Source organism: Macrotis lagotis, chromosome X (genome assembly GCF_037893015.1).
Source record: "Macrotis lagotis isolate mMagLag1 chromosome X, bilby.v1.9.chrom.fasta, whole genome shotgun sequence".
NCBI lineage: Eukaryota > Metazoa > Chordata > Mammalia > Peramelemorphia > Peramelidae > Macrotis > Macrotis lagotis.
Genome location: NC_133666.1, coordinates 118,049,084 through 118,076,605, shown reverse-complemented (window position 1 = coordinate 118,076,605; position 27,522 = coordinate 118,049,084).

The following is a 27,522-nucleotide window of genomic DNA, read 5'->3' as shown; positions in this document are numbered from 1 at the left end:
ATGTTTTATATTTCTATTTTCTGAGTCATTACCCTACTTCTTGTTTTTCTCCTACTTATATGATTTCTCCTTCAATATTTTTTAGAGGCATATCATCTATATGACACATGTGGCCTTACTCGGGTAATGTCCAAGGTTCTTTTAGGGGGCCTTCTCTTTTTCTCTCTACTATCTCTCTGTTGATAAACTTATCAGCTTCCATACTTTTATGGATCTTCTCTATACAGATGATTCAAAGGTCTATCTGTCCATTCCCAGCCTCTCTCTCTCCTGAACTTCCTTCCCAAGACACTGTCTATGGGATATTTCAAATTGGAGATCCCAAAGATATTTCAAACAAAACACAACCAAAAATAGAACTCATAATCTTTATTCTCAATTACACCCTTCTTCCAAATACTATGATCTTTGACAAAGCAAAGTCTTCCAGATTTATAATGTTGGTATTGAAACTGAGTGAATGGTTTTGGGTAGGGGACTTGCAAAGATGGGGGTTCTTTTATCAGTGAAGAAATCACCAAGCTCTCTGACACAGTAGAATAAGAAAAGGTTTAAATTTTAATTTATAGGCTAATGCAAAAAGTTATAAGTTAATTAACAGAGATCTTTAGCAAGGAAAAGGAAGTGAGTTTTTTAAGAAAATAGTATGTTTAAACAAAAGAAATCACAAGCTGGGTTGGTAAGAACATAAAGGACAGTCTGGGCAGTTAGGTGGCACAGTGGATAGAGTACTGGCTTTGTAGTCAGAAGGATGGAAGTTCAAATCCATCCTCAGATACTTGCCACTTACTAGCTGTGTGCCCTTGAGCAAGTCACTTAATCCTGATTGCCTCACATCTAGGGCCATCTCCAGTTATTCTGATTCATATCCGGCCAATGGATCCAGGTGGCTCTGGAGAAGAAAGTGAGAATGGTGACTTAGCACAGTACCCCCCTCACTCACATCCAATCCATGGGCTTGTCATGGCATTACCTCCCTGATGTCATGATCTTTGAGAACGAAGGACAAATATCAAAGGACAGTCTAATCAGTCTGTTGGGGGAGGGGAGAAGAAGAGAAATACAGCACTAGGAGGAACTAAGGAATTACTTCATGCATGACTTAAGGTTGTGTTTCTGTGCATGTTTGCAGGAGTTAAACACAGATTAACCTTAAATTCTTAAATTAAGGTTAGAATTTATAGCAAATTAGTTGAAGACTTCAGCTTGACTAGAAGTTAATCTTTGTTAATTCAAGGCAGCCTTACAGAATTTATGATGTATAACTAATAGAATCTGTTGAGATAACTTGGAGACACCAATTTAGATAGAATTACATAGCAGATTGGTACAGAGTCAATATAGTAACAATTTAACAGTTTTGGAAGATTAACTATTTTAACAGGAGTGTCTGTTTGCTAGGTACATGCCTTGCTTATAGAGATTTCCTTTTTTACAATATTTATCTCAGTACAGAAAAAGGGGGAAGATTACAATATTTTTTTCTGACCAGAGTTCCCCTGTTTCAGAATTATATCATTACACTACACATTAGCCCAACAAAAAATTTTTTAAATTTTAATAAATAACTTATTATACAACTGCTAACTGATTTAAGACTGAATTTGGTTGAAATTAGGTAGGTCCCTCAATTGGGGACATTGCTAAAGAATAATCTAATGAGGTCAGCTTTTTAAAGTCATGTTGAAATCATTTTGTTTTGCATGTCTTTACAAAGACTGAAGTTGGAACAATACATTTATTGTTTGAAGAAAGTTCAAAGGAAGATTAGCCTTTTGAATGAATACTTGTTTATTGTGTGTATTTTAAAAGTTATACATGTAGAGCCTATATTAGATAGTTTTCTGTCAGGTGGAGTGGGGAAGGGCAGGGAAGGAGAGAGAAAAACATAAAACTCAAAACCTTGCAAAAAAAAAAGATTGGTAAAAACTACCATTGTGTGTAGTTGGAAAAACAAATAAATAAAATATTTAAAGTTTGTTTAAGACTTGAAAATAAAACTCCAACTTGCTTTCATGAATTGTCTTTTCTTCAGTTAGGTTGGGAATCCTATAGTCCTGTAAATAAGTATTAAATTCTGTATATACAGCAAAAATCCCAGTTTAACAAAGTAATCTCATTTTTCTCTGTTAATGAATTTTTTTTCAATTCTTTTCAATGAATGAATATTGCTTCTTAAATCAGTCTTTGAACAATATACACACTGGATATGAAAAAAGGAAATTTAAGGTGCAGAATGGAAATAAAAATAAACATTTATATCAAAGTTCAAAATAAAACATGAAAACATGGAATTGCTCCCTAAATTGCTCCCTAAATCTTTGAATATTATAACTATTGATAACTAGAATTGATTACTTTGAATCATGAAAAAAGCAATATGTATCACTAATATTTATCACATGATAATATATTAATATATTTTATAATATCACATTATCATATATGTCATAATATAATATATATTTCATCCTTCTGACTTCCTTGATTTTGATCATAAGTAAAGAATTAAATTAAGAATATAACATCTAGAGTTTGATTTCAAGAAAGAACAAACAGATTTAGGTTAACATACAAATTTATTAAAATTTTTCTAAGTTTGCAAATTATACAGGCCCATGTTGGGGCTTCACTAGAAAACTAGACCCCAGAATGAGAGTTTTGGAAAGGGATTTTCATACAATTCTACTATCAGAAGGCAGGATCTGAAAAAGTCACTTCTGACTTATCATAAAGGGAGTATCCCTCAACTCAGGATGGAGCTGGATATAAGATATCCAATGTCCGGGAGGACATGACAGAAGGATATGCCAGGAAGACCTTTGCGCCTTATCAATTATGCTAAGACCTCCATAACACATGTGAATCTTCCCCCTCCAGGATTTTGGCACTACCCAGTGACCACTGATACAATGGGGAGATTCATATTTGTTATTAGGGTCAACAATACATAAATAATTTTTCTTAAAGTATAACACACAACATTAAATTACTGAATATAATTGTAATAATTATAAATATAATATAAATATAATTATTAGAGTGCTTCAAGATATCACCAATATCAATTATCTGACACACATACATAGTTCCAGTTAATAAAAATTTCTTAAAATGTCATTTAAACATTATTTTTCATTGTTTATATGCTGGATCAACCAATTACACTGGAATTTTAGAATCAATAATTTAAACAGTGATAGTAAACTTCTGTAAGCTATTATTCCAATTAATATAAACTGAAAATATATGCCTGTAACCTCTATGATGGCTAGGATTGTGTCTTTTAAAAAAACACTAAATATCTCTTAGTGTTTAACATTAGTATTGCACACACAATAAGTGCTTAAGAGACAGTCAGATGGGTCAGTGAATAGTGTTCAAATCTGACTTTCCTATTTGCTGGACCCTGGACAAGTGACTTAGACCTCAGTCAAATCTGCCTTCAGCAAGGAGACAATAAAATGAGAATAATAATAGCATGATAATATTGTGAAGATCAAAAGAAATATTTTCGAAGTGCTTGGTACATAGTAGATATTTAATCTAAGCATTTTTTCTTCCTTAATGTTTGTTGAAATTATGAATGAAGGGAAGAAGAGTCACACATTTAGGAAGTACCTGAGGCCAAATTTGAAATTATGGTCTTCCTGTCTCCAAACTTAGCACTAATAAAGTGAATGAAGTTAACCAGTAGTTGACATTTATATAGACAGCTATTTGGTATAGTTATCTGTTTCATCTGTTGATATTGAGTATCTCACCTAATACTTAAAACAGCTATAATATGAATAGTACAAAGAGTTTAATTCTATTTTACAGATGAGGAAACAGGATAACAGAAGGTTATACAGCTTGTTAAGTGACCTGAAACTTGAAGTCTTCTTTTTCCAAATCCAGGAATGCCATCATGTCACAACTATCTTCCTAATAATGCATATGTCTTCTATTGTAAAAAATCATAGAATTATATAACCATAAAGGGAAGCTCAATATGTTAAGGTATATGTGTGTGTAAATGGGGGAGTGGGGGGGGGTGAGCTGGTAAGAGTTGACTTCATGAGAGACCATTGTCAATCAACAAGCATTTATTAAACTCCTGTTCTGTGTTAGGCTTTGTGGTAAGTGCTCTCTGAGAAGAACTGGATAGACTAAAAGTCTGGTGTGGCATTTCTTAGATTTTTATGTGAAGGGCAGCAAGGTGGCACAGTAGACAGAACATGGGTCTTAGAGTCAGGAGAATAGGAGTTCTAGTCTGACCTCAGACACTTGACTTACTAGATGTGTGACTTTGGGCAAGTCACTTAACCCTGCTTGCCTCACATCCAGGGTCATGTCCAGTTGTCCTGATCCATATCTGGCCACTGGACCCAGATGGCTCTGGAGGAGAAAGTGAGTCTGGTGATTTAGCACAGCACCCCCTTACTCATATCCATTTCACATGCTTGTCATGGCATCACTCCTTGATGTCATGGTTTTCTTTGAAAAAGGATTAACATCATCATCATCATCATCATCATCATATGGATGTGAATGTGGAGAAAGGAGTGGTACTAACAAAAAAAATCACATATTTCCAAACAATTTTTTTAGAATATAGTTAAAACAAATATTCTACCCTTTCCCTTCAAATATTAGAAATAAAACCTCCAGGCTATTTCTAATTTTCAAATAGAGTTTAAAGCTTCTTGTACCATTACAAAATAAGGATTTCTTTGCAAAACTGCTTTTGGCACCTTATACATGTGTTTATTTAGGGGTGGGGGCATGTGGTGGTGGACATCTTTTATTGTATTTATCCAATCTGTCTTAATCACATATTCAATATAAGTTTTGAAATAATTCAGTATTTTGATCCAATTTAGAGAGTTGTTTTTTCCAATTTAGAGAGTGTTTTGACTTTTGCTTTTAAGAAAAGTAGGCTTGCTAAAATTCTAATTGTCACTCCTTCCCTTAAAAGTCTATGACCTAGGGGCAGCTAGTAGATAAAGCAGCGCCCAGGAGTCAGGAGTACCTGGGTTCAAATCCAGTCTCAGACACTTAATAATTACCTAGCTGTGTGGCCTTGGGCAAGTCACTTAACCCAGTTTGCCTTACAAAAAAACCTAAAAAAAAGGTCTATGACCTCTTGCTCTTGAACTGCTTCCTTGGACATGTTTTGTCTCATGCTTTGCTTTGTCAGCTTTAAAAATACAAACAAATAAATACATTCGCATAAGAAGTTCAAGTCAAGTTTTACACTGAAAGTTAAATAGTTCCAGTCATATAATCATAGAAATTAGATAGAGGGGCAGCTAGCTGATGCAGTAGAAGAGCACCAGCCCTGGAGTCAGGAGGACCTGAGTTCAAATCCAACCTCAGACCCTTAATAATTACCTAGCTGTGTGACCTTGGGCAAGTCAACTAACCCCATTGCCTTAAATTTAAAAAAAAAGAAATTAGAGATGGAAAGAACCCAGCAAGGCTACCTACAACCCATCTCCCTCTCTGATCACAAAACAGGACTTCTCTATGCTGGATACAATGCTGCAATTCTATTTTCATTGTAACAGGGATATAGGCCTTTGCAATGATGACTGGATTACTGGTAGTAGCTACCCTTCCTTTTTCAGTGTTTCTATTACTTTCTTGAAGCTCTTCAAGTCACAGGATAATTTTCACGAACCTGCATAGTTATAAGGGTAGAGAGGATTACAATATTTAAAATGGCAAAAGAAGGAGGGGTGATGGTGGTAAGTATTAATGGTTTACTCAATCTCTGACTCAAAAAAAAATGATATGAAGGTTCATTGTTCCTACTCAATCAATTCAGTCTAACTCAACTTGAAGTAAAGGTTTGGAACTCTGGCTGAGAAGGACAAGCTGACATTGACCTAAACTTTCTATTTGTTTACTCTCTGGTAGGTTGTAAAGCTGACTAAAATAATAAACTCTGGGGAATTCTAGCTCAAGTGGTCTAATTCTAAAAAAGCTATAACACTGGTCTGGTGACATTTGTAAGAGGAAAGATATGTCAGCTAAAGTGGGCTAGAATCTTCAAAGGGCCTGAAAGACATAGGTTTTCTCAGTGAGTAGGTGAGTAACAGAGCAATGGAGGAGTTCCTATAGAGCATGAGTGACCAACCTTTTAGTTCTTCTAAGTCATATCACCCAACAAAAACTTGTCAAGGGCTGCATATAGAATTTAATGTTTATTTATGACTACAACATAACCCATATTACCAATGAATATAATAAAATGTGATAATGTAATAAAATATACTAATAAAAATTGGTATAATAAATTTTTTAAAACTATCTTTAAACAAAAAAATAACATGCATTTTTAATGTGACCACCATGACTACTTTTTTGATACTAGTACATCCATATCCGATTTGATAGAGATTGTAGCAATGTGACGAATATTTTCAAGATACTCTTCTGAAATTTTTGGTCTATTTTTATTTTTTTTTATGTTTTGTAAGGTATAGGAGTTCTGCAAATATATGTACTCTCCAAAAGATATGTCATGAACAGGGCATGTTTGTGAAATGTTGGATATTTTTCTTTACATAGGTACAAATTACAAAAGTCCAATAAAGAGACTTGAATACATTTTTCTTTAAGTTGCATATATGATCATTTATTCAGTTTGTAAGTCTGCAGGCAATGTGTGGATGTCAGACTGAGAATGGAATAGAGAATATATTAAAATGCAATTGATGTTTTCTAAAACCTTGAAATCTATTCTTAACGTGCTATGAAAGAATAGCAACTAATGCTGCTGCATGTTTTTCATAGTTTATTGTTCATTCATTGTTCAAACAGTATTTCAAAGTGCATTAAGTTATTGTTCTTCATCTGAGATTGCCACAATATCAGTTACATTTTGAATGCCACCATTATTTGAAAGATAGCATTTATTAGTTGATTTTCACCTTGGAGATGTGTTTGATACATTTAAATGAACAGTGATATCCACTAAAATTACTAAAACAAACAACCAGTTCTAATTTTCAAATTTGGGTGCAGATTTTCCTTCTAAATCCATTAAACATTTCATTTCATTTCTCATAGAAGCATTTAAGTATTTCATCAAGACTTAACTATCTTATTGCAGTAAAGTATACAATATCTCAATAGCTTGTTTCCAAAGTATTCAAAAACTCTTGAAACAGTCAATAGTTTAATCCTTTTAATCTTATAAAATATATTGTTTTAATGACAATGTGCATAATATTTGATTTTTTAATAATTAAATTTGCTATCAAATAACTTTCTTTGACTAATAAATCAATATGAAAAGAATTTTTTTAAATAGTTGAGATATTAAATTTTTTCAGATCCAATATTTTTAATTATGGCATACTCCTTACAATTCATTAAATTATGAATGCATTTGAATATAATGCCTTTTCAGATTATGGTCACTGAAAAGAAATATTACTTCTCAGAATGTGTTCTTATTAGCTTCAACAAGAAAATAATCAAGTCCATTTTTCATGAAACCCTATTTTTGTCTATAAATTTCTTTTCCTTTTACCAGTTTTATTTTGAGATATCTTCAAAACCATTGTGAAAAAAATGAGAAATTTTAAATTATTGATTCCAAGTTACTTATTACCTACTATATATTTACTTTATTATTTTTTATTTTAAATTTATTACCAACAATGTAAATTACAAATTTTGAAATAGATTTTTAAAAGTTAAATGAAAAAAATATTTCATTGTCAGTATGTTGATATATAATGTAAACAAATGAATTTTAAAAACTGTGTAATGATAAACAGCCTTTAGAAAAGTAATGTGTTGCTAAAGTGGTCCATGAAACCATTTAGGTTGAAGAGGTCTGTATTTGAACATACTAGGCAACTCACTTCTAAATTTCATGAATCTGCACAAGCCAAATAACTACCTATTTATAAAGTTAAACACTTTCCTGTAAACATGATGAGGTAGCAAAATACGATTATTGTCCTTGGTAATTGCATAAAATAATTAACTGTTATCAAGAGCCACACTAACTAAATGTATATTTGATACAAAATGACTGCCAAATACTACCTGCCACTTCCTAAAGGCATGTAATGAGCTGAAACTGACAATGTGCAGTATTGTTTTGATTGTAATTTTTTTCCTTGAAGTACTGGCACCTGAAGCACTTGTCACCACAGTCATCACATGATACAACTATTGTTACTTATCCTCAACTTTTCTGAGAAACTGTCAACAAGGACCCAAGGGAACATATAATATCGATGCTTATAACTGTTTATGACCACAGCCTGTAAAATATAAAAGCATCCTAATTTTTCACTTCATAAAAGAAAAAAAGATAACAATAAAGTTGCCTGCTGTAATTATGATTAGTCCTATAACAATTTAAAATAAAAGATCCTAATTTCTATATGCATATCTTCTATAAAAAAAAAAACCTCTGGTGATCTCTGAGACAACACAATGTTGGTGTTTTGAAGAAAGTAAACCTAAAGAGCTGGTATGTGATGTTGCAATGTTGGCCCATGCACTTACCTGGTCCTTAATTTTCTGCATGAACAGACTTTGAGGGTGATATGCAACCTGTGGGCCACAGGTTGGCCTTGTGGAGGGAGCAATATTCTAAGGCTTTTCCCTAGACAGGTTAGGTTAATTATTTTTTCCTTGAAAGGTTTAGAAACTGTCTTTGATATTTAAATGACTCAGGTAACTAAGTCTTGGACTACAGATGTGGCTTCTTAGAAAATTGAGTAGGAAAAAAGACAGGAAAAAGCTGTATCAATGAGTGTTTTCCATTCTCTAAGCTTCTTGATTTCTTCTTCATAATCTGTTTTGACTACAGTCACATCCATTCCTGATAAGTATAAAAGAAGACCATCAAGAAAAGGGTGGGGAGGAGGAGGGAGAGCTGTTTTTATCTGAAATCAATATAGCCTTGTTGAACATCTTTACCCTGGTATAGATAAGTAAGTCTCCTTTTGTTAACTGACAGTCATTCTGTGAGCATTTAATTTCATTCTAGGATTGAACCAGAGGTGCCAGACAACCACATCAGCTCTGGTCTACAACAGATCTTCAGCCCCATAGTGGCACAATTACTCTATTGTGATTATCTATGTCCTGGGAGAATGTAGGATTCATCAGAAAAGAAAACATTTTTAACTGTATATGAATTCAGGTATATGTTCCTTGTTCTGTATACTAAATTTGTTTTACATTTTTGCTTTATTAGCTTAGTGCCTACAAAAGAACTTAGTATACCTAGAAGTAAGTTTAATGTTCCCAGATTTAACTGGGAGGGCTACAAGCCATCCAAGCTTCTAAATTATGAGCTCAGTCCATCTGTCCTTGGTTGACACACAGGACCAACTATGATGTATTCAAAATTATTTTTGAAACAATTTTACATTATGTAGCTCTCATTGCTCCCTGTGGTAGTCAGTGATTAATTTTTTATTCATTTTATACATTATTTGTTCATTTATTGAATATATAATTTAAAATTCATTTGTCTTCTTTCTTCTCTGCCTGGATGCTTGGACTCCTCTCATTTCACCTTATTTGGGGTAATTAATTTGGGTTGACATGAGGCAGGGACATTTGAAAAGTTGTCAAAGACAAAGGGAACAATAAAAATTGAATAGAAGAAAGTTCCAGGGGCTATGGATGTGAGGTATTTAAAAAGGAGAAGAGGGTTTAATGAGTTTTCATATCAGATTATTCAGGGTTTTGTTTAATTTTTTTTTAACTTAAGGTAATGGAGCTAAGTGACTTGCCCAAAGTCACACAGCTAGGTTAAGTATTAAGTGTCTGAGCTCGGATTTGAACTCAGGTCCTCCTAATTCCAGGGCCGGTGCTCTATCCACTGCGCCACCTAGCTGCCCCTTGATTATTTAGTTTTTACTACTTTCCTGATACACATTTTAATATTTCTATTTTTCCTTAAAGGAGGAGAGAAATGAAAATCAAAATGACAATGCTGTAGAAAATAAAGGTGGAATCTGATAGTTTTTTTTAGTGGCAAGGGAGAGAAAAAATTGTGGGATCAGAGGAATGCAATGAGGTAGGAGGCTGAATGAAAAGATAAAAAATTAAATAACCCTGGAAACAGTAGAGTGGGGGAAGAAAAGAAGAGGGGAAAGTATTGTTATATCATAAATGAGAAGGGTAGAACTCGGAAAAATTCCAAACTTTGTTCCCTCTTCCTGTTATAGAATCACAGAATCTTTGAGTCAAAGAGGGTCTCATAGGTCATCTCATCTAATCTGTTTTTGATATGTTATAAAGACCATATTATATAGTATTTCCTTTACTCACAATTGGTAAGCTCATTTGTTAAAGGCACTTTGATGTTACCCTAGTCAAACATGATTTAATACTTCAGGGCTCAATGTTTTCCAAAATTAGTCAATTATTGACCTAGGTCAATTCAGTTTCTCAGAAAAGAATGGGCAGTGGTACTACAGAGCTCAATTTGATGTCAGACACAATCATGCCAGGAGAGGAAGTAAAATTTTCCCTCCAAATGACTTTATCCTCATACCTTTTTGACTTGAGCTAGGAGTTTAATAGGAAGACAGACCCCAGGAGGGGGTGCTACAGTTCTAGAATCTGATGCAGGACTGAGGAATGAGGCATGGGATATGGGAAGTATGCATCCTGTCCCTTACAGATAATACCATTAGCAACACTTTATATACACTATGCTAACTAGTGCATTAACATCAAAAATGATTTCATATCCTCATCTTAGTAGGATTGTCATTTTGCATCTTTTTGCTACATGAATTTTTAACTACTTGACCATAAATAAGAGAAATAAACTCAAAAATTTTGACATGAAACTCTTTAGGTTTAAAAATCATAACTCTCCAAGTCTTACAGGGATTGTAGTAAAAATTAAGATGTTTGGCAATGAAATTTTAAATTTTACTTTGAGCTTTTCAAGGGAAAAGTTATGTGAATATAACTTCAAAGTAATATTAATGGCAATATTTGAAATTTTTTGACAGACTTTCTGATGATGGAGATAAATGAAAGAATGAAAAAAAAGCATTTAATAAGTCCTTAACTATGTACAGAATATTGTGATGAGTGCTGGATAAACAAATAGGAAAAAAATAAAGGAGGTAACATTCTATTAGGAGGAGGCAGTCCATCTAGAAAGCTTTAACTGAACATCAGATGGAAAGGTCCCATAGTTTGCAGGGTATAGCAGCAAAGCAGATGATACTTTTAAATATCATTCCTTCTGATAAAAATCATGTCATTTTTTTGATGTTAAGCTATTTGAGAGTGTCAAGGATGTTGGGAGCAAGAACTTTCTTTTGGGGAATTTATTAGCTTTGGCTATGGCTCCTGTAGGAACAATTTTCCATTCATCCATAGGGATCGCTTCCCAGAATGATGACTGCAAACAGTAGACTGGAAGCATTGCTCTACCTAAGGTTCTTGGGTTCAGGATCCTGGGTGGTCTCCATTAGAGTCTGAGGCAATATGATGGTCAAAGGGTGGTGGTGTTTTGTCTTGCCTGATAAACACACTCCCTCCTGTCTCTCCTTCAGGGTGCCTTGAGCTAGGCTGGCTTGTTTGAAAGTCTGTGGGGGCCAGCTAGTTAGAAGTTAGTGGAATAGAGAACTCTTTTCTCCACTGATGCAGGGAATTATGGGCAAAGAGAAATATTGTAATTTGAAACAAATTTTGTATTCTTTTTCTGCACTTGCCTTTACCTTGACCCTGCCTTTATCTTGGCCACGTATTCAACAGTGGGTCAAGTTTGATGCTAAATTATTCAACAGTACAATGGTATGTCACATTAAAGCAAGGAGGGACTCATCCTACAGTCACATTGCCTGGTTAGTTCTTGTCCTTCATTATCAAAGAAGATCAAAATGATATCACTTTGAGACAAATTGCATTGAGGCTGATCAGATCAATATGAGATCGGAATTCTCTACCACAGGTTGGGTACAAATAATTCAAGTGATGTTTCCTTTGAGCTGCTTCAATTCTTTCTCATAGAGTGCAGCAACCTCATTGATGCAGGAACACCATGCTGGCTGGTCCTGTGCCAGTATCTCCCATGCTGTACATTCAATTCTAAAGTTCTCCAATGAGACTTTTCAGTATTGCTTCTTCTGATCCCCTTGTGGGTATTTGCCCTATATGAGTTCTCCATAAAATAGTCTTTTGGGCAAGCATACGTCTAGCATGCTAACAATGTGTCCAACCCATCATAGTTGTACTTTGTACTAATGTTGGAATGCTAGGCAGTTTAGCTCAAGAAAGGAAGGACCTCAATGTCTAGTATCTTCTCCTGCCAGGTGATCTTCAGAATCTTCCTAAGGCAATTTCTCTTCTCTGATATCCATTAATGGCTTTCAAGACTTTTCCATTATGCATTCACCCTAACTTCTCCCTCCTTCAATATAATTTTTAGCTTTTTTTATAACTTGTCTTCTCCCATCAGAATAGAAAGATCCATCAGCTCTGTCTTTGGGGTGGATAGAATTCTTTATCATAAGTTCCTCAGAAATTGCTTCAATATTTTTTCCCATAGCTGCTATTTCCTTTCATCCTATTTCTCCCTACTTCCATTTATTCTATTATCTCTCCCCTTTCACTGTGTCCCTCCTCAGAACTCTGTTGATTCTGACTACCTTCACCCACATTCTTCTCTCTTTTCTATCCCCTATATCACCTCTCCTCTCCCCTTATCCCCTTTGTCCCATCCCTTTCCTCTCATTTTTCTCTAGGGTAAGATAGATTTCTATATCCAATTGTGTGGGTATGTTATTTCCTCTATGAGCCATTTCTGATGAGAGTGAAGGCTCACTCATTTCCCCCATCCCTTCCAGTCCATCGAAAAAGCTTTTTCTTGCCTCTTTTATGTGAAATAACTCATTCTAACTCTCCTTTCCCTTTCTTCCAGTACATTCCTTTCTCACCCATTAACTCCATCTTTTTAATATATGTAATACCTTCATGTTCAGTTCCCTCCTGTCTTGTGTGTGTGTATATATATATATATATATATATATATATATATATATACTTCTTCCCATGAAGGAATACAAGCAGTTCAACATCATTAAATCTCTCATAATTTGTCCTTCCTTTTCATCCTCTCTGTGCTTCACTTGAATCCTGTACTTGAAGAACAAACTCTTTGTGTTCATCTCTGGTCATTTCAACAGGGACATTTGAAAGTTCCCTATTTCAATGAATGTCCATCTTTTCCACTGAAAGAGTATGATCAGTTTTGCTGGGTAGTTGATTCTTGATTGTAATCCAAGCTCTTTTGCATTCTAGGATAGCATATTTCAAGTCCTATGAGCCCTTAATGTAGAAACTGCTTAAATCTTGTGTTAATAGTATCTGAATTGTGTCTTCCTGGCAGCTTGTAATATTTTCTCCTGGACTTGGGAACTTAAATTTGGCTATACTATTCCTCAGACTTTACATTTTGTGATCTCTTTCATATGGTGCTCAGTGGATTCCATCAATTTCTATTTTGCCCTCTGCTTCTGGGATATATCAGATAATTTTGCTGGATTATTTCTTGAAAAATGAAGTCTAGGCTCTTTTCCTGGTCATGACTTTCAAATACCCCAGTGATTTTTTAAATTATCACTCTTGGATCTATTTTCCAGGACAGTTGTTTTTCCAAATGAGATATTTCATATTTTCTTCTAGATTTTTATTCTTTTGGTTTTATTTTATTGTTTCTGGATCATCAGCTTCCTTTAGTTCCATTGTATATTTGAAGAAATTGTTTTTCCTTTTCCATCTGACCATTTCTGCTTTTAAGGGCTTCTTCTCATTGACCTTTTGGACTGTTTTTTTTCTGTTTGACCTAAACTGGTTTTTAAGATGTTATTTTCTTCAGTATTTTTTTGTATCTCCTTCACAAGGCTGCTGACTTGGTTTTCATATTTTTCCTGCATCACACTCATTTCTTGTCCCAATTTTTCCTCTACCTCACTTATTTGATTTTCAAAATCTCTTTTGAGCTCTTTCATAGCCTGAGATCAATTCCTGTTTTTCTTGGAGGCTTTTGATACAGAAGTTTTGACTATCTATTGAGTGTGTATTTTGATCCTCCATAGGGTCAAAGTAATTGCTTATGGGCAGATTTTTTTCTTTCTTCTGTTTGCTCATTTCCCCAGCCTATGACTTGATTCCAAGTCTTTGTTAAGGTGGGACTCTGCTTCTAGGGTGGAGAAAGCACTGTCCCGAACTTTTGAGGGTGTTTCACCTCTCTTTAGGGATTCCCCTACCTAGGATTCAATTCCTTCAAAGTCTTATGAGAGGGTCTCACTGCTCTCCCAGCTTTTACTCTAGTCTGTGGATGACCACAAGTACTTCCCTCTGTGCTGGAACTGTGAGGAGCATCCCCACTCCACTATGGCAGTAAAGCTCCTTTTCCAGAGACAAGGGTCCAGGCTTTAGCCTGGATCTGAGCATGGACAAAGTCACAGAATCATGCCTCAGGGATACATACTAGAGAGACCTTTGCAATCTCCCCCCAACCTCCTTATAGTCTGAGGACTGTTACCAAGTGGCTTCCCAAATCTGTTACTGGTTCCAGGAACTGAGTCTGCACTGAAGCCTGCACTGGACTTGACTTCTTGCTCACTCTGGTATGACAGAATTTTCTTGCTGACCTTCCAAGTTATCCTTGGCAATCCCTGGGCAAAGATGTCTGAAAACCACCAGTGTTGCCATGAACCCAGGTGCCCCCAGGGACCTAGGTGCACCATGGACTGTTCACAGATGACTAGAACAGGTTCTTTCCACACTGCTGGACTGCACTACAGGCTTTTTTAAACCCCAGTATAGTAGACCTTTCCCATGGACCATTCAAGTTGTCTTGGACTGACAAATTGTTTCACTTAGTCTTTCTGTGATTTCTGCTACTTTAGAATTTGGTTACAATTATTATTTAAAGGTATTTGGAGTGGGCTGAGGGAAAATTTGTAGGAATTCCTGCCTTCACTCTGCCATCCCATTGTACAATTTAAAAAAATTATATATTTTTTTCAGTTTTTGCAAGGCAATGGGGTTAAGTGGCTTACCCAAGGCCACACGGCTAGGTAGTTATTAAGTGTCTGAGACCGGATTTGAACCCAGGTACTCCTGACTCCAAGGCCAGTGCTCTATCCATTGTGCCACCTAGCCACCCCTATATTTTACTTTTCTCTGGTTACATGTAAAAAGAAGTTTTAACATTCATTTTTAAAATTCTTCTAATTTTCTCCTTTCTTCTCACCTACCTGCCTCATTGAGAAAGCTATTTGATATAGGTTAAAAATATGTAGTTATGCAAAACATTTCCATAATAGTTATGTTGTGAAAGAAAACATAGCCCCCTCAAAAAAAGAAACCTCAAGAAAAATAAAGTTTAAAAAAAGTATGCTTTAATTAGAATTCAGATACCACCAGCTCACTCTGGGGATGGATAACATTTTTTATCATATCTCCTTCAGAGTTGTCTTGCTGAGAAAAGTTATTCACAGTTGATTATCCTACAAGATTGCTGTTACTTTGTATAAAGTACATTTCCTATTGCATCTGCTTATGTAAGTCTTTCCAGGTTTTACTGAGTTTCCTGCTCACTATTTCTTATAGCAGAATGGCATTCCACCTTAATCACATTTCACAATTTGTTCAGCCATTTCCAATTCATGGGAAATTTCAATTCCTTGCCACCAGCAAAGAAATGCTATAAATATCCTTATGCATATAGGTCCTTTTCCTATACTGATTTTTCATCTCTGGAATGTAGATCTAGTAGTGTTATTGATATGCATAATTTTATAGCCCTTTAGGCAATAGTTGCAAATTGTTCTAAAAAATGGTTGAATCATTTCACAACTCCCCCAACAATGCCTTAATGTCTCATTTTCCCCTACATCTCCTCCAACATTTGTCATTTCCCCTTTCCTATTTGGCAAATAGGAAAAAGTTAGTATCTCAGAATTGTTCTAATTTGTATTTCTTCTATCAATATGTTAGGACATTTTTAAAAAAACAGATCATAGATAACTTTTATAACATCATCTGAAAGCTATTCATATCCTTTGATTATTTATCAGGTGGAGAATGGCTCTTATTTTTTTTTCTAAATTTGAATCAGTTCTCTATGTCTGAGAAATAAGGTCTTCATCAGAGAAACTTGTTTCAATATCTTCACCAGTTACTAATTCTAATTGCATTTCCCTCTATCCTTTTCCAGTTACCCTCATTTATTCTATTTTTCTCTTTCCTTTCACCATATGAAAGTGTTTTGCTTCTGACTACTACTTCCACAATCTGTCCTCTTTTCTATTATTTCCTCCACCTTTCTCTCATCTTGTTTTCCTCCTACTTTCCTTTAGGGTAAGATAGATTTCTATATCTAGTTGAGTGTGCATATTATTTCCTCTCTAAACAAATTTCAATGAGAGTAAAGCTCACACACTCCCTCTCACTGCCCCTCTTCCACTCCACTGCAAAAGGTTTTATGTGAAATAACATCTATTCTACCTCCTCTTTTCCCTTTTTTCCCCAATCCATTCCTCTCATCCCTTTCACATAGTAAGAAACTGATAATTGTTATTGACTTTGACACAAAATCTTAAATAAACATAAAAACAAAACGTCCCAGGTGAGTTATTTATGCTTAAAATGCATTTGATATCAATAAGACACAAAGTGAAAGAGAAATGGTGTCTAAAATTAGAATAAGAATAATTATGAGACAGTGGTAGGGGAAGGGCAGCCTTTGAACTACAAACATTCAAATCCAGCCTCTGACACACATTTGATCATGAACAAATTCCTTAACCTCTTTGCCTCTGAGGCAACTGTAGGAATTTAAGTTGTAATGGCATCATTAACCTGAATCAATGGAGAGAATTTTCTTGCTGAACATTTCATGTAATGAGTAAATCACAAGTATGATTTTTAAAGAGTACTTCAGATTTTGGATGCTTTAATATATTTGGGAATGGAGAGTTGTTTTTTTCCTTTTTCTCTAAAGTATTTCATTATATGTTGAATTTCAAGACAGAGAGATTTTTGCAAGTAAAGATTTCTAAAATGATATAAAAGTGATAACTGTCCAAAATTCACTAGATTGTACTGTAGAACAGGAAAAACAAAGACAATGTGAAATTTAATGTCAAAATTGATAAGTCTTTCCAGTTCTGATAAATTCTTGCTTTAAGACTTCAAGGAACTAATACATTTCATCATTCTGTTGATACATGTAAAATAAAGTTTATGATATTCCTTTATTTTATTATTTGAAGTCAATTCCTTCATCTACAAGAAACATTAGTAAAATATCTGAATGCAAATGGTTAACAGATGGTACTAATGGCCTCTGATATTATACTTTATAGTACACAAATTGTTCCCTATGCCTGGAAAACATTCCTCCCTCTGCTCCAATCCTCAGAATTCTCATCTTTCTTCAAGGATTACTAATACTGAACAACTCAGGTACTGAACAATTTCCTCTATAAAATTTTCTCCAATTACCCCAGGAAGCCCTTTTCTTCCTTAAGACTTCTTTATGTAAATCAGTTGTGTAAATTTCATCACCAAAGGGAGAAAGAGTTGTGATTTGGGCATATAATGAAAAAATCTAGAAAACCAACAAATTAAAAATCCCCAATTATGCACCAAAATATAAATTCTGAAAAATCAAAGAAAATTAAACAAATTTGGAAGCAAAAATGCAATTAAATAAAATGGAAAAGCATGAATATGTATGCATATTTATATAAACTATTGTCTGTTAACTAAAAAAAGAGGAAAAAACTAAATTACTAGCATCAAAAATAAAAAATAAATGTGCAACCAGATAATAATACTTAAAAGAAATTATTCAGAACTAGAACAAAGAAACTATAAATAAAATCACAAGGGGGAGGAGAAAAACTCAACATCAGATGTATTTATAGTTATATCAAATATTTAAAAATGAATAATTCCAACATTGTTGGAATGTAACTATTTGAAAAAAATGGAGGAAAGGAAAAGTCCTACAAAATTGCTTCCATAATACAAATACTTTTATCTTGATGGCTAAGTTAGGGGAAAGTCCAAAAAAAGAATTAAACACAATCCACAATCCAAGAAGAAGCAAAATTGTCATTTTTTCCAGATTATATGAACCCCAAAGAATCAACTGAAAAACTAATTAATACTATTTACAACTTCAATGAAGTTTCAGGACAGAAGACAAATTTAGAGAAATCATCAGAATTTCTGTATATTACCAAAAAAATCCAGGAGGAAGAGATAGAAAGGGATATTTAATATAATATTATTACATATTACACTATAAAGTATAAATTATGAAAGTCTACCTGCTAAGAAACAAAGGAATAATAAGAACACAATTAAAAATATTCTTTATGCAGATAAAGACATCTAAATAATTGGAAGCAACAATTGCTTAGGGTTAGACTAAGACATATAATGTAAGTTGACAATACTATCTAAATTAATTAACTTTAATTCATTGCATAGAAAATTATCGAAACTTTCCGAGGTGGGGGGAAATTTTTAACGTTAGAAAAAAATAATCTGGAAGAATTAAAAGTCAAGAATATTAAGGAATTAGCAGACGAAAACAGTGGGTAGGAAGAGGGACTATCAGTACAAGATTTCAAACTAAACTACAAATCAGTAATCATCAAAATAATGTGGTACTGGTAAAGCAATAGAAAGGTTGGTCATTGGAACAGATTAGGTATATAATATACAGAAGCTATCTAGGACAGTAGCCTTCTATTTGACAAACTCAAAGATCCTAAGTATTGGGAAAAGAGTTAACTAATTAAAAAAACTGGTTAGAAGAAATGGAAAACAAACCAAAAAGTCTGATAGAAAATGTTGACTAACAGCTCACACCATATACCAAAATAAACTTCAAATGAGTACATGACTTAGACATGCAGGTTGATATCATAAACAAATTAGAAAAGCAAAGAAGTTATTTGTCAGAACTAATGATAATCCATAAAAAACAGAGGATAACAGAAGATAAAATAGACAATTTTGATTAATAGAAAATATAAAAGTATTTGTACAAAGAAAAGCAATGCAGCTCAAATTTGAAGATTAGAAGAAATTGGGGGAAGTTGATCTTTGCAATTTTTCCCCAATAAGGCTCTAATTCTAAGTTACTTAGGGAATAAGAGCCACAACCTAAGTGCTAAATGGTCAAATATATAAATAAGATATAAATAAGAAGTTTTTAGAGGAATAAATTCAAGTTATCAAGAATCATATGAAACATGCTCTAAAGCACTATAATTAAAGAAATGCACATTTAAATATTACTGAGAGATCAGTTAAGTGGCCCAGTTTCATCCTGGTGTCTGGAGAACTTTAATTCAAATCTGACCACAGACACTTGATATTCACTAACTGTGTAACCTTGGGGCAACCCCATTGCCTAGCAAAAAACAAAAAAACAAAAAAAAAATCACTAAGTTTACATTCTTACCCATAGGATTAGCAAAGTTGACAGTGCTGGCTAGGTTATGAAAAAATAGATATATTCATGAATTGTTTATTGGTAAAATTGTGAAGTAGTTCAGTCATTCTGGAGAGTAATTATAACTATACTCTAATAAAGGTATTAAACTGAATGTATGCTGTGACCACTTCTAAGGTATATACATAAAAAAACAGAAAAAAAGAATTGGACTAATATTTTAAAAATATTTATTGCAGCTCTTTTTGTGGTGACAAAATTAGAATCTGAAAGGGTACCCATCATTAGGGAAAAGCTGAACAAGTTATGCACACATGCACACATACACACACATATAAGATGATGGAATATTATTTTGCTATAAGAAATTATGAAGGGGGTTGGAAACATGGGAAGACCAATATGAACAGATGCAGAGTAAAGTAAAAAGAACCAGAACCAACAGCAATACTATCTCTGAAAACATCTTTGAAAAACTTAGGAACTCTGATTAATGCAATGACAATCACAATTCCATAGGACTTAAGATAAAACTTATTATCCACCTCCTTATAATTGATGGACTCAAAGTACAGATTGAGTTGGTTTTACCTACAGCCAATGGGAGAATTTGTTTTGTTTATTATCATGCTTTTTTTTTTCTCCCTTTTTTCCAAATTGGTAGGGGAGAAGGAGGAGAGATGATGCAGATCTGAAAATAAAATGTAATTAAAAACCACTTAATTGGCCAGGTGGCAGTAGATAGAGCACTGACCCTGGAGTCAGGAGTACCTGAGTTCAAATCCGGCCTCAGACATTTAATAATTACCTAGCTGTGCAGCCTTGGGCAAGCCACTTAACCCCACTCCTTGCAAAAAAACTAAAAAAAAAAAAAAATCCCACTTAATTATGTACATATCCAATTCTTTCAGTAAGACAAAACCAAACCAAACCATATCTTGAGGTGGGGAAATATTTCATTTATGTTTTTGTATAGCATGTGCCTAGTATCAATCAATAAATAAGCATTTATTAAACTAAACTTACTCTCTTTTCAGGCATTGGACCTGGGAATTGGATATTAAAGAACAATTAAATAGTCCCTACTTTCAAGGAACTTTTATTCTATTGTGCAACAACAACTCAAACTCAATATGACCAAAAGAAAACTCCTTAGTTTTCTATCCATCCCCATCCCTCTTCTCTATTTTTTTTGCTGAGGACATCATCATCATCATCCTGCTCTTCTGAATCATATGTATTAGTTACCTTCTTCTAGAGCAAATGTGTCAAACACTGGACCCATTGCAATCTACAACATTCTTCAAAAGTAACCCAAACTAGATTAAAATGTAATTTGGACATATTTAATAATTCAATAAAATACAATAAAACAGATAATATTGAATTTTATAATTAAGTCAATATGCAAACTATTTGGATCTTTATTTGTAGTTTAATGGTCTCTGTTTCTATTTAAGTTTAAAACTGCTACTGAAGTACACTTCGACTATACAAACTGTTGTCAAGTCTTTTCAATTCTACTTCTTCATCTTGATACTGTTTTCTCTTCCCATCCAACATTGTAACCCAGACTTTACTTTTACCGAGACTATTTGGAAAATCTTCCTAAATGGTCTTTTATGCTCTCTAATTTATTCATCTTACAGGTTTCAAAGTGAAATTCCTAAAATATAGGTCTGACTATGTCACTCCCCTACTTGAAAAGCTCTGGTGGTTCCTTGAGGATCAAATACTTCTGAAATTTAAAACTCTTTACAGTATGATTCTATCTAATTTTCCAAGATGAATGCACATTATTCCTATCTAGGACTTTACAATCCAATCAAAAATGGCTTGCTTGCTACTATTACCTCACATACAATATTCCATTTCCCATCTCTGTGATTTTTAATAGCATGCCTTTCCCATGCCTGGAATTTCACTCAATTCAAGCACCATTTCTTACATGAAATCTTTTCTGAACCCAGAAGCTGTTCTGCTCCCCACATCTAAATACTTTGCATCTAATTTTCACTTCTTTTGTATTTATTTATATGTGTATTTATGAATTTATGACCCAAGCACACACCAATTGAATGTGAGTTTCTTTAGGGGAAAGAATTGTTTCATTTGTTCTTCTGCATGCTTAGTGCCTGACACAGGACCTGTCATATAGTAGGTACAGATGAGATAAGACTTAATTTGAGTTGTCTTTTATGACACATTTTGTGGCATCTTTCATGATTATGGTTTTTTTAGGCTTATATTTATTCAAATTTCTAAATTGCAGTTAAAAACTAATCACAAAAAGCAATTGGGTTGAAATAAAAAATTTGACTAACATAAATTCACTTTAATAGTTAATTTTGTTTTAAGATGACTATTAGTCAAATAGCATATTTAATAATAATAACTATTACATGAAATTTTAAAGTTTGCATATCTCATTTGATTTTATCCTCACAATAATCCTATTTAGGTATGAACTATACTATTATTATTATCCTAATTTATCTGAGGAAACTGAGGTTGAATAGAGTCTTATACAATGTGACATAGCTATGTTTACAAAGTAGAATTTGATCTCTCATCGTCCTAATACTGATTCTAGTGTCTTATTTACTGTGACACCTAGAAAATTTATAAGTTTATAATTCACCTTTTCAACCATTTTCCATTTAAAGGAAAGTAAAAAGAACTTTAGATTTCTTCACTGTTAAGATTCTGACTGCATTTAAAACACTGAAGAATTCAACAGAAATAAATTGGTGTAGAGATTCAATATAGATCCTGTTTTAGTATTATAGAAAATGTCATTAATCATCGATAGGTTTGACTGAAAAAAATCAAATTTTCTAAATTAAACCTAGGCATTTCATTTAATTTTTTTTGTTAAAGTTGGAGAAAACATATAATTGGGAAATACAAAGAGATGGGCAATTGATAAAGTTCTTCTAATGACTACATGATTCTTATTACTTCTCATGCACATATTTCCCAATTCTTCTGCTTTTCCTACTGAAAGGAAAGATGATGTAGTGAACTTTTCTTGAAGACAGGAAGACCTTATTTTAAGTCCTAAGGGATATACGTTAGTTCACATTAAAAGAGTACAATGAATACTGGTACCTCCTTCACACTAGACACTATTGACCATAATGCAGCCTGAGAGAACACTAGTTTTTGTTTTTGTTTTTTGCCTATTGCATCAATAGCTGACTCATTGAAATCCCAGATACTTTTCTGGAGAACTGTAATCTAGTTAAGCATCCCTTATCTTATACTTAAGAAGCTGATTTTTTTTAAGTCAATGGTAAGCTTCCCCTTCCCTTCCCCCAGCATGGTTTAGTGGCTAGTTAACTGACTCAAAGGGAAAAAAATCAAACGAGAGTGTTTCATTCTTCGCCTTTGTATTTCAAGCACCTAGCACCAAGCTTGGTAGTGGTAGGTACTTGATTGTTGATTGACTGGGTTGAAATCATGCCTTTACACTGATTGTGTGCACCTAGGCAAGTCTCTTTAGCACTCAGTGTCCAAAGCAACTCAAAAAACTAAGTTAAAAATTATCTGCATAAATGGAGGAATTTCAATCTAGAAATCCCATATACTTTTTAGTTCACAAGTCCAGACACCAACTCCACCTTCATCCCAATGTTATTGAGTACTCTAGTATAACTTTTGCCAACATTTCTCAAACACAAAATGAGATGATTGAAAATTTAAATTGAAAGTGAACATACCTAACATGTAAGCAACTAAATTATCCACACTGAGGAGAAAGTTATATAGTTTATTGAAATTCACAAGAAGACTAAAACTCATGATAATCTCTTCTCTGATAAAAATCTAAAAGCTAAAACCCCAAAATCCATTAGATATGAAAGGAAAGTTTGGGCATTTTTCCTTCTCCTTTCCTAGTCCTGCCCTCAGATAGATGCTAATGATAGTCATAAATTGGCAATATTAGAGTAAAGCAAAATGCCAAATGCATCATGAAGAAACCTCCAATGGAATAATTACGATCCCATAGATAACTGAGAGTTGTCTACAAAACATATTCAGGTGGTCTCAACCTTTACCTATTAATGATTAACTAATAATGTTTGCCCATTTTCAAAGAATATCACAATATCAGGGAGGCAATGTCATGACAAGCACATGAATTGGATTTTGAGTGAGGGGGATGTTGTGCTAAGTCACCAAATCTCATTTTCTTCTCTAGTGCCATCTGGGTCCAGCAGCCAGATATGAATCAGAACAACTGGAGATGAGATGTGAGGCAATCAGGGTAAAGTGACTTACCCAAGGTCCCACAGCTAGTAAGTATCAGAGGCTGGATTCAAACTCTCATCCTCCTGATTCCAAGGCCAGTGCTCTATCCACTGTACTACCTAGTTGCCCATTAATGACTACTTCAATCATGTAAGTAGAAAGAAAATCTCTTTCTCCTTATATTTTGTGAGTAAATAGTTTACAACTACTCCTAATACTTTGAGAACAATAAGATTAAAAATCTTATTAAAATGACAGAATTTTTCTGGTATTTTTGGAATTTGCCCTTCTACTTGAAAAAAAAAAATATATATATATATATATATAAATATGTCTATATATATATATGTGTGTGTTTACAAACACATGTATATGGAAGTATGTATGCATGCAAATATGCATGCACACATACATAAACATACAGGCATACAAGCATATAATCACATGTGCAGATGAAAAATTGGGGCAGAGACTTTTCAAAGCCAGCATTGAGCTATGTGTCATTTTATTACAATAAGAAACCACATTCTCCCCCCCCCCAACTTCCCCAGAGTGAAGGGACATTATGTTTAAATTTGACACTAAAACAGGTCATGATTTGGTTCTATTGTTACTTTGCATAACAAGAAATCTCAATATTATTTTGAACTTTTTTTTTTTAGTTTTTTTTACAAGACAAATGGAGTTAGGTGGCTTGCCCTGGGCTACACAGCTAGGTAATTATTATGTGTCTGAGGCCGGATTTGAACTCAGGGACTCCTGACTCCAGGGCCGGTGTTTTATCCAGTGCAACACCTAGCCACCACTATTTTGAACTCTTGATAGAACATAATTAAATTCTGTTCCTTAAATAGTTGGAAAAATGAATATTTTTCCAAAATGATAAATGGATATCTCAAGTCACATCCATGAAGTTGATTTAGAGGGGAAGTTTATACTATTAATTTTAAATAAAGTGCTATTTCTCCCTCTGTTGTATTTTTCAGAAAATAGAATTGAGGTATATTTTTACTCTCTCCTCACCTCAACTTTAAACATGATTTAGATTTGCAGTTCCTAACCCAATATCCATAAATCCAACATGGATAGTGAAAAAAAACCTTTTTTTCAATATTATCGGTTTCCTATTTCATTTTATGCACTTAAAACATTTTTCTGAAAAGGGATCCATGGGAACAAGATTCAGGAATACCAGACTGCCAAATGGGTTCATGGCCCACAATAGGTTAAAAAACTTATGGCCTTAGATATTGTCTATGGGATCAGTGAGGGAAATTAATTCCTTAATCTTTCTCTGTATCTGGCCTACTCATCCCCTTTCTACAACATTAAAAGAAAAGAGAGAATAAGCTATATATATGTAAGTCAATTTATGTCAGTTATCACTTGCTTTGACCTTCAAATAATCTGTTGTGACTCATCAATCTTTTCCTTCCTTTTCATGTGAAATATACAAGAGGCCAAGGCACACTTTAGGGTAGCAATTCACTAATTATTTGTATGATATCACATAAAGAATCTTGATTCAGTCTGAACATATAAAGCTAAGATGTAAATGACATTTGGCAAGGGGCGGGGGGGTTATAAGACTGTCTAGACTGCCAAAACAAGCTATGGGAGAAAATTGCATAAATATAGCCTATCATGAAAGTTAATTTTTCTTTCCCCATCCTTGTGTGGGGTGTGTGTGTGTGTGTGTGTGTGTGTGTGTGTGTGTGTGTGTGTGTGTTGAGCAGAGTAAAGTTTCAGGCTGGCAATTCAGTAAATTATAATCTTTGAATCTTGTAATAACAACTCAAGGTTCAAAATGATTTAATGCCATATGGTAAGTGAAGGTGGGAATCATCTCAGACAAAATAAATAAACAGGCAAAGTGACTTTTCATTCATTTTAACTTAACCACTTCTAAGTTTCTTAGTTCTTTTCCAAGATTACAAGGATGGTATTAGATAGATACTAGATATAAAGGTAGATAAATGATATTCCTGATTCTTTGTCTTTTATGTATCAGGAAAGGAGAGACAGCAAAATAGCAATGCTATTATTGCATTTATGGTCAATTCAACAAACATTCATTAAGTGCTTTTCTATGCAAGGCATTGAACTAAGGACTAAGCTACAAAAATTAAGAATGAAAATCTAATAAAGGAGAAAAGACAGATATACTAATAACCAAGATGTAAAGCAATATTGGTTAGTGACATATGGAGTGACCCAGTCCAAGCAGCATCTTGAAGAAGGGGAGGTTACTAGGAATTAATTCTCATAAATAAGCCATATGGGAACTGTATTATTGGCTATATTGGCAGGGATTGTCTTGATATAGTATTTAGGTCACCACAGTCTAAAGCAGTGCTTATTATATAGCATATTCTAATAAACTCTTTCTTTCCCTCACTTTCTTCCTCCTTTCTTCCCTCACATTCCTCTTTTTCTTCCTTTTTGCTTTCCTCCTTCCCTCCTTTCTTTTATTTCTTTCTTCCTTCCTCTATAGATGATATTTAAAGTATTTATCTATATTGACATAGGTAACAACCAAGAGGAATATGCCATGAGCTTGGCTTGCAGTTTTGATTGGGAAAGATAATTTCTATTGAACTCAGGAATATTTATGGAAAAACTAAAAAATACTAACTAAAAAAATAAAATCAGCTGTGTGAAAAATTAGTGACTACTAAATATTTGCCTCTCGCTTCCCTTTTACGCATTCTTCTTCTATTTGGGAGGTTGTTATACCCTTCCCTCCTGACCTTGACCAAAGAGACCAGGCTTCTCTTTTCTCATCTATCCCAGATGAGGCTACCTTTAGCTTTATTATCATAGTATCTTGCTAGGTAATTGGCTTGTTCATTAATAGTGAACTAATTCAGAATAAAATATTATATATCTGATGATGATGTTATCCTTTCCAGTTATATTTGCATTTTGCAAGGAGATTCCTTTAAGAAGGAGATTATTAGCAAACTGTGATATATATATATATATATATGTCATGGAACACTATTGTTCTATTAGAAACCAGGAGGGAAGGGATTTCAGGGAAGCCTGGAGGGATTTGCATGAACTGATGCTGAGTGAGATGAGCAGAACCAGAAGAAGACTGTACACCCTAACAGCAACATGGGAGTGATGTTCAATGTTGAAGGACTTGCTCATTCCATCAGTGCAACAATCGGGAACAATTTCGGGTTGTCTGCAAAGGAGAGTGCCATCTGTATCCAGATAAGGAGCTGTGGAGTTTGAACAAAGTGCAAGGACTATTCCCTTTAGTTTAGAAAAAAACAGATATCATTGTCTGATCTTGTTACTTTAGACTTCTCTTCTCTAAGGATATGATTTCTCTCTCATCACACCTAATTTGGATCAAGGTACAACATGGAAACAAAGTAAAGACTGACAAAGTGCTTTCCGTGTGGGGTTGGAGGGAGGGAAGCAAGTTTGGGGGGGAAAATTGTAAAACTCAAATAATATCTTTAATAAAAATAAATTTAAAAAAATAAAAAGGAGGTTATGATTCATTGTATCTCACCCTAATCAGGCATATCAAGATAATAATGTTCATAACACATTTTTAGGAAAACAGAGTACATCTAGAAGAGGATGACCAGGATGGTGAAAGACCAAAAGACATGATATATGAGGATCAACTAAAGTGGTTTATCCTAAATAAAGTGATACTTAAAGTAGGAATAACAGTAATTTAAACTTGTTCTGCTTGAGCAGAGAGGGTAGAACTAAGATTATAGGGAAGAAATTGCAGAGAGGCAGATTCCAAGTTGATATAAGAAACA